Source organism: Ailuropoda melanoleuca, chromosome 7 (assembly GCF_002007445.2).
Source record: "Ailuropoda melanoleuca isolate Jingjing chromosome 7, ASM200744v2, whole genome shotgun sequence".
In the NCBI taxonomy this organism is placed as follows: Eukaryota; Metazoa; Chordata; class Mammalia; order Carnivora; family Ursidae; genus Ailuropoda; species Ailuropoda melanoleuca.
The window spans coordinates 109,372,062-109,388,129 of NC_048224.1; positions in this window are offsets into that span (position 1 = coordinate 109,372,062).

Below are 16,068 nucleotides of genomic sequence, written 5' to 3' on the forward strand. Positions count from 1 at the left end.
TTGCTTAAAGTATTTTGAAGCAATTCCAAAAAGGTTATATGGTATATGATTCTATTCTTACATCATCCTCAAAATTATGAAACTGAAGAGAATGAGAACAGATTAGTGGTTGCCTAAGGACAGAGAAGGAAAGGGTGTGTGGGTGCAACTACAAAGGGGACAAGAGATTTTCTTTGTGGTGATGGAACACTTCAGTATTTTGCTTGTGGTAGTGGTTATATGAATTTATACAGGAGGTCAGACTGTATAGAACTATACATACACACACACCATGAGTGCATGAAAAACTAGTGAAAACAGAATAAAGACTGTCGTCTACGTAACACCTTCCTATCAATGCCAGTTTCCTGGTTTCCATATTGTGCTACAGTGATATGGGATACCATTGTTAGAGGAGATGAGTGAAGGGTTCAGGGGTCTCTGCACTCTTCTTGAGACTTCCTATAATATCTTCAAAATAAAAAATATGTCCAAATAATATGTCATAGGATCACAATAGCCCTCAAGAAAAACAAACAAACAAACAAACAAAACCCAAAAAAACCTAACCAGCTCAAACAAACAAACAAAACCCAAAAAAACCTGGTCACTCAGGTGATTTGGTTTCAAGTGTACCAATGAACCCTAATTCATTTTATCCTGTTGTTTCATTAGTTTAAAGCTCTACATATATCATCTTTATTAATGGGTATATGGAAACAAAAATAAATAATATGACATATTCTTGGTTTCTGTATCAATTAGCTATTACCGCATAGCAAACCACCTGAAAGTCAGAATCTTAAAACAACAAATTCTTATTGTAATGAGTCATTGTGTCAACTGGGCTCACCTAGGCATCTGTGGCCAGCCATAGGTCATTTTTTGGGGTTCAAGTGGCTATAGGATTGTTTCAAATGGACTTACCTACAACAACTAAGCTCTTCCACGTGGTATCTCACCCTCTAGCAGGCTATTCTCATAGCTGTGGCAGGGTTCCAAGAGAGGAAGGAGATGCTCAAGGCTTAGACTTGGATTGGTCCACAGTTACTTTCATCAGATTCTATTACTGGTCAAAGCATGTCACAAGGCCAACCCATACGCAAGAGGTGAGGAAACAGGTGCATTTCTTAATGGGAAGAGCCACAAAATTGCATTGCAAAAGGTATGCACACAGTGTGAAAAATTGGGGCAACAAAAATAACCTGCTAACCTGCTAACCTATCCCCAAATATAAACCACCCAAATGTGAATAATGCATTTCCTATTACACCATAAGATGCTGAAGTTCTGGGTGAAATGGCAAACTTATTTCTAACATAAACTCAGTATTTAAAAAGACACCATTATATGGAGAAATGGAAAATCAGCACGCTTTACAGACAAATAATTATTCTCCTTAATTCCTCTAAGGTTATACATTTGACAAGCTTTTAAAAATCTGCTGCTTTCTTCCTTCAGCCCCTTTTCTAGGTTTAATTTCCTTTTTTTATTTTTTGTTCGGTTTCAGTCTTAAGGAAGTAGCTTAGAATTCAAGCAGCAGCAGCTCACCCTCAGGGAGATATATTGTTTCATATTTATGTTCACCTAAAATGAAGCAACGCCCTGCTGCCTTCACCACATTCATTCCGTGAGAAATTCTAATCCTTGGAGAGAGCTAAGTAGGGGTGATGGTGCTGCCCTCGGTTTTGTCCTTAGGGTGCTGGAGACCAAAGCAGGGACCTGCCAGATGAAGGTGGGGAGTCTGATCCTGCTGCCCAAGTCAGTGTCAGTTGCAGAACTCTATTCATCCAAGTGGGCAGGAAGTCACCCAGGCAATTCAGCTGGTGGGCGCCCACGTGAAAGGGAGAGATAATCATTAATGTCACTCCCAAGATGGGAAGATCTTTACGAACAGAAATAGATTCCACCAGCACATTGCATGGAACCTATTGAAGTGCAGACAGTGATTTGTAAAATGTTATGAGAGCAGTAGAGCAGGCTTAAATCAAATTCAGCAGTATGTGATTAGTTGATAAAATAACTATTTTGTTGTGCTTTGGACTCTATTAAGTAACATGACTTCAAATTCTGGATGGCGAGTCATTTCTGCCTATTAAAATGAAAAGCTTTTCCTAAGTGGCATTTACTCCGTGAAATTCTTTATATAAATGTTACAGATAAAGAAAGAATAAAGTCTGCCTGCCAGCTTACCTACCTGACACAATGCCCTGGAAAATAAAATAATGTCCTTTCCCCAAAAAAGTCTCTTTTGGGAATCAACTTTAACTTCAAAGAAAGTAAAAAATGTGTGGATCATATGAAATAAAGTCTACGAGGACTGAAGTTTTCCTTAATGTCCACTCCTAGCCTTCAATAGCAATCCTCTTATTTTCTTTTTTCATTGACTGAAGATAGAATTGTGGTTAATGAGGGCACTAAAGAATCCTCAAAGCTTTAAGTATTGCTATGTTTATGCATATGGAAAACTTACATACATGGAAAACAGAAGCTGTATTTTACTCTGGTACCTGGATCTCTTGAAGCAGAAGGATGTGTATTTTTTCATAGTTTAATAAGAATTCAATACTCAGATTTTGATAGAACTTCAATTGCTTCTCTACACTTCCACCTTTTAGTACACGTGTATAATGAAAAATACCAAGAATTCAGTAAACCAGGATACTGTGCAAATAAATGGATGAAGGATTATATACTGCTTCTTAGTGTTTGGTAGGCTAACCACATGACAGACACCAGATTTTTCAGAGGAGGGCAGAGTGTGATTTATAGGTCAGCCTATGTGCCAGCTTATGGACTACTTGTTCTTACTGAATGAGTCAGATGAAATGACAAAAATATCTTTAAATATGGACGGGTGGTAACAGCTTATAATCACACAAAAATGGCTCCACAAACTGTACTAAATTTCAGTAGAGTACTTTATGATTTACAAGGCAGTTTTTTTCTTTATTTAAACATAAAATTCTGGGCTGCCTGGGTGGCCCAGTTAGTTCACCCAGTCAGTTCAGCACCTGGGTGGCCTACTTTGACTCTTGATTTTGGCTCAGGTCATAATCTCAGGGTCATGAGATCAAGCCCTACATTTGGCTCTGTGCTGGGCATGGGGTCTGCTTAAGATTCTCTCTCTCTCTCCCCCTCTCCCTTTACCCCTCCCCACCCCCATGCGTGCACACTCTAAAAAACAAAAACAAAAATTAAAAAAACCCATAAAATCCTTACAACTGCCCCATACCACAGATGGTGAGTGAATTGCAGGACCCTAAGGTTCAAAAGATCAAGTGGGTCACCCAAGACCTGTCAGTTAGTAAATGGCCAAGCCACGATCCCAAACTTGGGTGTTTTGTCTCCCCATTTAGTTTTATTTCTACTGTTATTATTCTAGTAAAAAAAACAAATCAGCCCCTCCCTCACATTCACAACCCTCTGAAAAATGATTGAAAATTTTAAATTGTGTTAAAATTAAATGGAATGTCTTAGATGGATTTGTCCAGAATAAAAGGCAAAGTTTTATTGTCTTAAATGTTATTAACATCCTTTGAAGTAGGGGGGATGAGTAGTATCTCCCACATGAGAGGTGAGGAAACAGCCCTGTTAAAAAAGCATTATAATGGTTTGCTGCCCTAACATCATTCTGCTCTTCCTCCAGTTCAGGGCAAGTATGGCACCCTACCCTGCCTTTTACTGCAGAGCAAATCCCAGAGGGTGCTGGGATGAATTGCTCTAAAAATTAGATAGCAGGGTTGTGCTGTGTAGGTTGTGACTGAAAGTGACATGTGCTGCATAATAAAACCAGCTTTCAACTTTCCACTACTAAAAATACTTCCCGGATGCAGAACTTCCTTTAACTGTAGCCCAAGCCTTCCATTCCACATTAGAAATGAAAATCTGGAGCTGATACCTCTCTGGAGTTAATTTACACATTGAATTTGAGTTCTGACCCTTTCCAGAGCCCTGTGTGTATTGGCAGGTCTCCAAAACCCCTTCACTTATTGTTGGGTGAAGAATAAGTAAAATAGTATCTAAAATGCCTGATTTGGTCCACCGTGATTAAGAGCTGCTTCAGTGTTTTCTCCCTTCTCTTCCCATCCCATTCAAATCTTCCTTGCTATGCCTGTCTAGACTCTGTACTCAAACACCTTACAACTTTGCTTGTGCCGGTCCCTCCACCTGAAATGTCCTTCTCTCTGCCCCTGCTTGGAAAATCCAAGTTCTATCTCTGACATTCTCACTCAAGGGTTTTGTGTAGCTTCTTCCATTATAAGCCCTACTCCTTGGCCCCCAATATCCCTCCACTGATCACATCCTGAGAGGACACTTTGTAATACAGTCTGCTGATAGCGTATATGCTAATAAAGAAATCCAACAAATATTAGCTGGATTAAATTTAGGGGAAGGTATCAAGCAGACTGTGTCACCTGAAGAGAAAAAAAGAACAAAAGACAAAGTGATAGGAAAAAAAATATATTTGACCTACTTACACTATTGCCTTGAGCCATGTCTAGAGGCATAGCTGGACCTATTTTCATAAATTTCTCTAAAGTCCTTGTTTTCATAACAAAATAGTGGTTGCAGCACAACAAGAAACATGACCTCAAATGAGTATTTGCACATACTAGGATCCTTTATGTTCTCTGTGTTGTTCAAGAAATAAATTTTCATATTATTTTGAGAAAAATTATTTTTAGGATTATCAACTTGTTTTGTTTTGCTTTGTTTCACCTGTTTAGTGTCGGGTTTTGCTGTTTGATTTTTTTTTTTAAACAATGACAAACATGAATACTTCTTTGATCATTTTGGATCATATTATCTCTGCCGTATTCTATGTACTCTCCTACTATTGATATTAGATATTCTTTGCTTCCTCTTTTCTTCCAGAGCTCCATTCAAGCATCTCCTCATCAGATAGGCTTTCTCTGACCCATTATTTCCAAAGCAGAGCAACTCAATACCTTGTTTTTTTTAGCCCCAATACTAAATTCCAAAAGGAAAGAATCTGCCCAGCTTACCATAGCTTCATAGTATACTGCCTATCAGTTTCATCTTGGATGGGAGTGGCAAGGTTGTCACGTAGTAGAACAACAGATTTGCTAACTCATTCCTACACCGGGTGTTGTTTTCAAGAATAGGGACCACTGGGACCTGTTAAGTTATCTCAGCAAGTCTAGTGGGCTAAGGAGGTGATCATAGCTTTGCTACTAACTACTTGGGTGACTTTAAAGAAGTCAAAGTCCAGACCTCAGCTCCCTTCACAAGCAAGTGATAATGGTATTATCTGAACAATTGCAGTGAGATTGGTAAAATAAAAAATGAAATTAAAACACATTGGAAACTTACAAATCCTCAGATGAGGTTTTAGATATGCTTTAAAATATTTCAGCTCAAAATAAGAGATGGAAAAAGCAAGTAAGAAAAGTCTTGATCCTCCATCTGGGTGGCAGATAGTGGTTCATTATACTGTTTTCTATACTTTTGTGAAAAGAAATCTCCCTTTATCCCCAGGAAATACATTTCAAGACCCCAATGGACACCTGAAATCACAGATAGTACCAATTCTTGTGTGTACTATGTTTTTCCCACATATGCATACATCTAATAAAGCTTAATTTAGAACTTAGAACAGTAAGACTAATAACAATAACTAATAATGAAATAGAACAATTATAATATGCTGTAATGAAATATGAATGTGGTCTTTCCCCCAAAATATCTTTTTGTACTGTGCTCACGCTTCATGTGACAATTTGGATGATGTGAGATGGTGAAATCTCTGCATGATGAGATGAAATGAGGGGAATGACATAGGCTCTGTGACATAGCACTAGGCTACTACTGACCTGACAATACATCAGAAGGAGGATCCTCTGCTTCTGGACCATGGTTGACCACAGGTAACTGAAACCATGGATGGGAGTGGGGGGAACTAATGTGGGTTTAAAAACTTTGCATAATAAAAAATGTGAGCTTCATAAAGGTAGGAAATAAAAGCTACAATTATAAGTAAAATCTATATACCTGCAGTCCTATGATTTGGCCTTCTATTTGTTATTGTTTTGAGGGAGGGCATCACAGTGGTCTTCTTTTGTTTATAAAATAACCCAGATTTAAAAGTTAGTTCTAACAGGAAGGTGCCACCATTAGCATGATAATAGTGGTGTTTTGAAATACCTGTGGACATTTTTAAAGATTTCAGATGATAAGAAATTTCAACATAATGTTCTAAAAATGTTTTTAAGTGAAATCTACAGAAACAGAGACAAAACTGAGGGGCATTTCAATAAAGAAGGTCCAGGCCACTGTTCACGCCCGATTTCTTCTATCTCATTCTTTTTGGTGACTGTCACACCACTCATTCTATCCACAGGAGTGATTCTTAGTAAAAAGTAAATAACTGCTTTCATCACTGTCCCCAATACTAACATATTCAGGCCTTACATTTCAATGATTTTACTGCTGATCATTAGAGCAAATATATAAGATGGCAAACATAACCAGGAAAAATGATAAACCTTAGGGAATCTTAACTAATTCACGGTCCATCGATTGATTTGCTAAGATGAGTAAGATCCCCATTGGATTTCTGCCCTCAGCTTCCATGCCTGAGAACGTAATTCACAAAATGCATTCTTACTTCTTCCTCCCAATTTCCAGGCCAGGGCTTCTCCAGACCCCACGTCCCTGGGAGACCTGAAAGAACCTTATGCCCTTACTCTCAATGTTTCTTTGCATCTCTTAGGGCCTCCAAACCTAGTTAGAGCAATTTCCCTGGGTGTTTTCCCTTCAGAGCAATGTCCTCAAGGAATTTTTCAAAACAGTTATTATAGTTACCGAAATCCTTATAGCATAGCTGGTTATTTAGCACATCTTATGCCCAAAACTCTTGATTCTGTCCAATTTAATTTGCTCAGTCGATTTAAATTTAAAGTGTCTAAATTTAAATTTTAAATATTTGAGTGTCTAAAAGTTACAGTATTTTTAGTTTTAAACCAGTAGGTGCTATCCAAAATTGAGAATTCAGGATCTCATTAAATATAAATATAAAACAAGCTTGCACATGAGTGATACTCAGCAAACCTGGAGCAGATCTGATGGGGGACGGAGGAGGGATTACACTGTCAGCTTTCCAGAGCTGGCTAACAAATCATCATAAATAACTGATTCCAAACAATATGCCTGTTCCCTGGATATTATCAAGTGCTTGCTGTACTTCAGAAAACTGAAAATATAGAGCTAACTTAGTGAAAATTTCTCAAAGGATAACATAATTAAAAAGTAGGATGTGTTTCCAATTCCAGTTTTACACAATTCTCCTCTAAAGTTTTTTTGAAACAACTAACCCATTAAACCTTGGAAGTCAACAAGCCACTTGGAACTAGTTTAGTTACATAGTAACAGATTGTAAAAGCAAGCATTCTAGCACTTTTTCACTTTTTCTAGATGAATTACTGAGGGGAAGAAAACAAAGATATATAAATAGAATGGAAGTGAAGGATTTTTAAAGCCACTTTATAGCCTGAGAGAATACCAACTCCAACGATCTCCCGGAGCATTGTTATAGTAGACATTTATTAGAAAGCAAAGGACAGAATTCTATATCTCTTCTCTTCTGATCAAATCTACCTTTCTAGAATACAGAGAGTAATTAATTTGGCTCTTCTGATAAGAAGAAGAATGTAGATTTTGCTCAATTCTTCTTTTCTGTTTTGTATCCACTAAAGTGAGGGTCCTTTGCCTACAATTTCAAGATATTGAGCACTGGCATCTGACAAAAGTGACACCAGAAACTACCACAGAAATGCTGAATGTTGAATTTTAAAATGGCATAATAATGATATTTCCACTTGATATTCTGATTTACAAACTCAAATCCAGTGGTATTTTTCCCAATTGTTTCTCAAGTCTGTACTTGGTATTTGGCTAGGATCATGATGTCCTGTTACTCAGGAGAGCTGATCTGCACTGCCACCTGGTTGTTCCTGGACCAGTCACTGTCACACCAGACAGGTCACAATTTCACCATTCTTATAACTAGAAATAAATGTCATTAATATACTAACAGAACAAATATAATACTTTTAGTGTAGCTGTATGTTTAGCCTATAAATTACCCATCAAAACATAAAGAAAAAGGTTTGGAAGATATCAAGCTGGTTCCTATGAACACACTGAAATTGTTTCTCTTAAAAATACGTCTCTTTGCACAGTAAAGGAAACAGTCAACAAAACCAAAAGACAACCAACAGAATGGGACAAGATATTTGCAAATGACATATCAGATAAAGAGCTAGTATCTAAAATCAATAAAGAATTTATCAAACTCAACACCCAAGGAACAAATAATCCATTCAAGAAATGGGCAGAAGACATGAACAGACATTTCTGCAAAGAAGACACCCAAATGGCCAACAGACACATGAAAAAGTACTCAACATCACTCAGCAAAGGAAATACAAATCAAAAGCACAATGAGATACCACCTCACGCCAGTCAGAATGGCTAAAATTAACAAGTCAGGAAACAACAGATGTTGGCGAGGATGTGGAGAAAGTTGAAAATAGAGCTACCCTACAACCCAACAATTTCACTACTGGGTATTTACCCCAAATATACAAATGTAGTAAACCAAAGGGGCATCTGCACCCCAATGTTTATAACAGCAATGTCCACAATAGCCAAACTATGGAAAGAGCCCAGATCTCCATCGACAGATGAATGGCTAAAGAAGATGTGGTACATATATACAATGGAATAATATGCAACCATCAAAAAATGAAACCTTGCCATTTGCAACAATGTGGATGGAACTAGAGGGTATTATGCTAAACAAAATAAGTCAATCAAAGAAAGACAATTATCATACGATCTCACTGATATGTGGAATTTGAGAAACAAGGTAGAGGATCATAGGGCAAGAGGGGGAAAAAATGAAACGGGATGAAAACCAGAGAGGGAGACAAACCATAAGAGACTCTTAATCTCAGGAAACAAACTGAGGGTTGCTGGAGTGGAGGGGGGTGAGAGGGATCGGGTGACTAGTGATGGACATTGGGAAGGGTATGTGTTGTGGTGAGCACTGTGTATTGTGTAAGACTGATGAATCACAGACCTGCACCCCTGAAACAAATAATACATTATATGTTAATAATTAAAAAACTTAAAAAATAAAAAAATTTCAAAATGTATCTTTGATATTTTTGGAAACCTCCATATCTCCAATGTATTATTTTTCTACAAAATCTAATTCATTTCTCTCCACAAAAAATATATATTCTGAGCCCCCATCTAAGAAAACAAGAGCAAAAGGTAGTTGTTTCAGGTTTTTTCACTTCATGGAGTTTACAAGAAGAGATAAGGAAGACATAATAGCATATAAGGCATGCCTCAGGGAGGTTCTGCAATTATACTGAGATTTCAGCTGAGGAGTTTTATATTTTTTATTTTTTATTTTTATTTTTTAAAGATTTTATTTATTTATTTGACAGAGAGAGAGGCAGCAAGAGAGGGAACAAAAGCAGGAGCAGTGGGAGAGGGAGAAGCAGGTTTCCCGTTGAGCAGGGAGCCTAATTCGGGGCTCAATCCCAGAACGCTGGGATCATGACCTGAGCAGAAGGCAGATGCTTAACCACTGAGCCACCCAGGCACCCCTCAGCTGAGGAGTTTTAAAAGTCCATAGCCAGGGGTGCCTGGGTGACTCAGTGGTTAAGCGTCTGCCTTTGGCTCAGGGCCTGATCCCAGGGTCCTGGGATCGAGCCCCACATCAGGCTCCTCCCCTGGGAGCCTGCTTCTTCATCTCCCACTCCCTCTGCTTGTGTTTCCTCTCTTGCTGGCTGTCTCTCTCTCTCTCTGTCAAATAAATAAATAAAATCTTTAAAAACAAATAATAAAAGTCCATAGCCAGTATCAGATACTCAAGATGAGATTAAATAACAAATATTTTATCACCTTTCATCTGATTAAATGTATTAAGCATCTAACACGTGACAGGCACTCCGCTAGGCTCTGTCACTTAAAATGGCTTATTTAACCCCCACAGTACAATACAACACAATACACACTGTGGGTGGTATTATTAGTTCCACCTTACAAGAGGAACAAAGAAATCCTTAAAAAAAAAAAGACTGATTTATTCATTTGAGAAAGAGTGCGCAGCAGGGAAGGGTAGAGAGAGAGCCTTAAGCAGACTCTGCACTGAGCACGGAGCCTGACACAGACCTCAATCTCAGGACCCTGAGATCACAACCTGAGCTGAAACCAAGAGTCAGGTGCTTAACCGACTGCACCACCCAGGTACCTCACAGAGAAATTATTGACAGTAAGAGACTAGTCCCAAATCACACAGTAGTCATTCAAGCCTTCAACTCAAGGCCCCTGATAGTTCAACTCAAAGTCGTTCTTTTCTTTCTTTCAGAATTAATTGACCATGGAACAATCCAATAGCTCTAGGGTTGTTACAGAAAGGACTGCATATCCACAGAATGGAAGAAAATATTTGCAATAAATAAAACTAATAAAGGGCTCATATTATGAATATATAAAGAACTCCTACAAATTTGTATGACAAAGAAAGAAACAGTTCAGTCAAAAAATAGATAAAATATTTGAACAGGCACTTTAAAAAAGGTAATATACAAATGGCTAATAAGCATATGTAGAAGCAGTCCTTCATTAGTCATCATGGAATTACAAATTAAAACAACAATGAAAGGTTAACCTACCTGCAGCAAAACAACCAATATAAAAAAAAGATTACCTGTGGGTGAGGATACACAGCAGTGTACAATATTGCCAGTGGAAGTCCAAATTGTACACCCTTATGGAAAACAGTTTGACAGTAACTACTGAAAATGAATATGGGTATGCCTTATGACCCAGAAATTCTACCCATAAGTATAAAACCAAGAGAAATGCGTACTTATGTTCAAGTATATCATAGCAAGCTATTTGTAATAGCCCAAAACTGAAAACTTTCTAAATGTCCAGAAAATTTGATCCATAGTAATAAGCACTGTGAGTTTCTAATAAGTATGTGTGTCATTAATCAGACATTTCTTCAGTTTTTTTATCCTGAGTTATTGATTTGCCTTCCAATTTATTATCAAATAATACATAATTCACCTTTCTAAAATGGAAGTTTACTGTCTTAACTCTAGTATTTGTGTGTGCATATATGTAATACATATATATACATTAAATATGCAGATATATGTAATTGAACATATGTATGTATGTACTTACAATTAATTCATAGAATGAGAACAAGGAAAATATATTTTAATTTTGTGCAAAAAATAATTTGAAAAGCAACATTTTGTATAAAAAGATATAAAAAAATAAGCATGGTATTTTTAAACCAAGGGAGTTACTGACTTGATACTTTCAAAATAAAGGAGCAGTTGTTGCAGATTGAAATTTTTATAGTTAATATGTAGGTTGAAAAAAAATCATTTTAGAAATCCCTTTACTTGTCGATTCCAGTAAGTGATGGATGAAAATGTTTTCTATAATTTCTTTTCAAAAAAACAGAAAAGTATGATTATTTTTCCTTTGTAATCTCTTGAGAAGGTATATAGAATAAGCATTCATTATACCATGATAATGTGGCCCAAATCAAAATGCTTGCTGTTTAAAGAGCTATTTTTGTAATTATATATGTCGACTAGTTTACCTAAATCCTCATTACCTCAGAATTAGTTAATTTTAGCTTGTTTAGAGTGTCAGAGAAGATGGTTCACAGTTCTGAATACTAAACAAGTACCAGAACACATTATGTTCCATATGACCCAATGAGCATCAGACATAAATATTTTAGTGCTAGTTTCAAGTAACCAAAAGTCTAAGATTTGCGAATAAATTATAATTCCTGATTTATCTCTCTAGTTTAGGTCTGTGGAGTACTGTAGCAGAAAGAGTATTGACCTAAGGGTCAGAAACCTGATTTCTAATACTGACTACTGCCAGAACAATTTCTCTAAGTCCCAGTGTTCTTACCTGTAAATAAAGGACCTGGAAAAATACCAGATCTCCCGAAGCAGTATAATTTTGTTGTGCCAATTCAGCATTAGTAAGACAAAGATCAAGCCCTGGATTCCCTTGAGACTTTCGATTGAGTAAGTTCAGAAGCTCTGAGACTTCTACTTAGCTAACTCAGTAGATTACTCTTTTGTGTTGTCAAATACAGTGATACTGTGACCTACAACTGCTGACCAACTGCCACTTGTAGGTTACTACATACCTGATGACTTGAACTCACCAAGTGAATTTACCCTTGGTTGTGCTTTTCCCAAGCTTAATTATGCAAGGGTTTTGTGTGTTTGTGTGCGCGTGTGTGGGTTGGTTTTTTTTTTGGTTTTGTTTGTTTGTTTCTTTTGGTTTTTTCTTTTTTAGAAGAGATATAGTGCTCTCAAGCAGGGGATGGGGCAGAGGGAGAGGAAGAGACTCTGAAGCAGAGATCACACCCAGCGTGGAGCCCCAGGCAGGACTTAACCCCATAACCCTGACATCATGACAGGAGCCGAAATCAAGAGTCCAATGCCCAACACACTGAGCCACCCACGTGCCCCTTGCAAGTTTTATATATAGTTGTAATTATGTAATAGAATTAAATAGTATATAAACAAACAATGTGAGTGTGTGTAAAGAAAATAATTGTTTCTACAACTTAGTAGAACAATCTGGAGAGAATTGGTACAAGTGAGTCTCAGCAAAAACTGCTTTTGAATTAGGTGTGGCAACAGAACTGCAAAATAGGTTTTAAAATCTAAAAACACTCAGTACTCAGCCTTGCATGTTTATTTAGGTTCTTACTACATTTTAAAAAGCTGAAATTGAACTTGCAGGTGATGCATAAGGATACAGTTAAAGCTTAAAAATGGCAGAATTCTTCTAAGCAGAACTGTAATCAATGGAAAGGCATTTTTCCAATATCAAAAGACTGGGGAAATAATGCTACTATTTGTACTAAGTTAAGATAAAAGCTGAAGGTATATGTTGTAGGTCAGGTTCTCTGGAAACAGACTCAGATTTTAATGCAGGGAGCTTCTTAGTGATTGATTGCTCCAGGGAGCTAAGCTGTAAAGCAGTGAGGGAAGAATGAGTCTGTGCAGAGGGAGAAGTTAAAATCTCAGGGTGGCCCCAAATGAGGGGGAGAGGGGCAGACTTGTACACTCCCCTCCCTTCCACACCCACCAGTGATGGGATGAGGACCGTCCCTTGGGGTACACATGTAACCTGGGAAAAGCAGGTTCAGCTCCCTTGGGGTAAAGGCAGATGCCCAGGAGGGACTCAACTGTGAGCCAGCAGCAGCCAACACTTCCTGAAGGTACTTGATCCCAGAGTGGGGGTTCCTTAACATACAATTGAAAGGCTTTTTGAAAGGAGCTTAGATAAGAATTAAAATGGACTCAATGAGATGTACTATGAAAAACTTAAATGGCATATATATATATATAAATATTTCTGAGGATTCTTTAATTGGGCAACGACTCTAATTAACTTCTTTTAATCCCTTCTAATATAATTATGTATAAATAAGTGGCTTTTAACCTGGGTAATTGTGCTCCTTCCCAGGAAACTTTTGGAAATGTCTGGGGACACTTTTGGTTATGCTACTGGCATCTAGTAGGTAGAGACCAGAATATAGCTAAACATTGTACAATGTACATGGTAGCACCCGCAACAAAAAATCATTTGGCCCCAAAGTACAATAGTGGCAAGATTGAGAAACCTTGGTCAAAATCAATGATTTGGTCAGTAGTTGCAGATAGCAAATATTTAAATCTTGGATGTCTTTGGAATTTCAATCTGTTGGTTGCAAAGTCATGCTTTTTCTATTTTATTCTTACCATTTGACACAATTATGTTCAAAAAGACTCAGTACTAAGGATTAAGAATGTAGCAGAGACTACTCTTTGTTCACCAAAATCTTTCCCTCTTTTTTTCTTCGGCAACGAGCTAGACCACAGTTCCCCATCTGCAGTTTTGGATGCCTGAGTGACTGGGTTCTAATTAGCAGAAGAGAAGCAAAAGTGATGTGTGCCACTTCCACACACAGACCAGAGCAACCTCCCGTGGGTGATCCCCATTCTCATTTTCCATCCTTCAACTGGAAGACAGTGATCCCAACATCCATGAGCTGAAGTTTCTCAATCATATATTGGACACCCCCAGGGAACCTTAGCAAAGTCACAGGGTTTTCCCAGCATATTATAAAGTTTCAAGAGAAACACAGCAACAATTATCAAATACCACAAACTGCTAACTTGAGGTAGCCTACAGTTTCAACACTAGATCCACATTACATTTCTTTCCAGAATTTCTTATCTCTGTGATTGATGTCCATAAAAAACAAGTGCTGTGTAAAAATCAACACATACCAGGAAATGAGAGTGGGTGGTTTCCAATCTGATCTCAAGATTGAAGTTGTGCAATACCCAATGAGCATATATATTCCAGTTGATACATAATCGTGGTATTTAAGGATAAAAACATTTTCTTCTTTCAACTTACGTGTATGAGTTTTTTCAAACAGCTGTTAGGTTATTATGACATAAATAGTAAGTTATTGGGGCTAACTGCTTAAACAACAGAACTGCTAGGTATTTCTTTGGCTTAGGAGCACTTAAAATGTTACGGGGACAGTGAAGGTGCTGTGCACTGAGAATTGGAAGCCTCTGTCCTACAGGATGGCATAGGCACAAGACAGAAAGCACACATCTAAACCTTGTATTGTTTCAGATTTTATCCGCTGTAGCAGTCAGTGCTACCTCATCTAACACAATGAGTTAAATTAATTAATACAACACGATGAATTTCTGTTGAAATGCAGTCCTTGGGTTGAAGCTGTTATTAAAGATGGTGTGCTGACACTCAGTTCTGGATTGTGAAATAGACTCGCTAAGGATGCAACAGCAAGTCCCGGGCCTATCTCTCACTAACTGTGTAATCCATACACATTATTTTGCACTGCTGGGAGTTGTTTAAACATCTGTAAAATTAGGGCACTAGTCTATCTCTAGTGTTTCCTCCAACTCTAACATCCTAGACATCTGAACTTCCCCAGCTCCTTGCCTCCGAAGTCTCTGATATGGCCTCTTCCCACACTGGCCCCCATTTCTTCCTTTTCAGTGCTTCACAAAAGTCAGATTGGATTTCTTTTCTTAAACCTGGAATACCTACTGGATTTCTTGAGTTCTTGCCCAGCCAACACTAGGGTTAGAGTGGATAACAATGTCTAGGGCTCCTCTTCCAGATGATCCAAGAAAATAAGTATGTTATTTCACTAACAACAATAGTAACTGTATCTGTATTACTGTAGTTACTAACAACACTGGAATTCAGATCAGGGATAACAAAAGCAATAAACTTTATATCACAATGTTCTCAGATTATGTATTAGAAATTTTAAAACAGTAAGTCCTTTATTACTCTGCTTTAAATCTCATTTCTTAGTGGTCATTCCTCTATAGCCCCAGGGAAGGGAAAAGTTAAAAGGGGCAGATGCCACATCCAGGGAAGAGAAGAGATGATATAGGTGGGCCATAGGAAGAAAAGAACCAGAGGAAGGAAGGTCACCCCCTGTGGCCCCCGGTGCAGTGTAGATGGGGGAGAAAAGCCAGACGATGGAGACACAAGTGAGTATAATTGTGTGTGTTGACCTTCCCTCTCTGGGCCAAAGGCTGAGAAGAGAGAAGAGGATTGGATAGGTTAAGGGGCAAAACAGAAGTAGAACAGGCTTTCGCTCTACCTCTTATAGGCGGCTCTATCAGGAGACTGCACATAGATTGGCATCATTCCAGGGCGGCTGTTGCAGAGGAATTTTGGTGAAGTGGCCAGTGTGGGCACAGAGGATTCCAGAGCCTCCTTTGGTGCTCAAGGATCCTGAAAGCGATCCAAAACTTCCTGTGTGTTCTCTCAAGCCACGCAGAAAGGAATTTATAGGGCTAGCTTTACAGATGTTGTTGTGGCAATAAGACCAGGAAACCTCAAGTTGTTGGGAGGAGTCAACGCCAAACCTCAATGCTAAAGTGGGGGATGGCCGGAAGAGCTGAAGCCCTAGCTCTGATACCTAAAAAACAACAAAGAGTTCCCAAT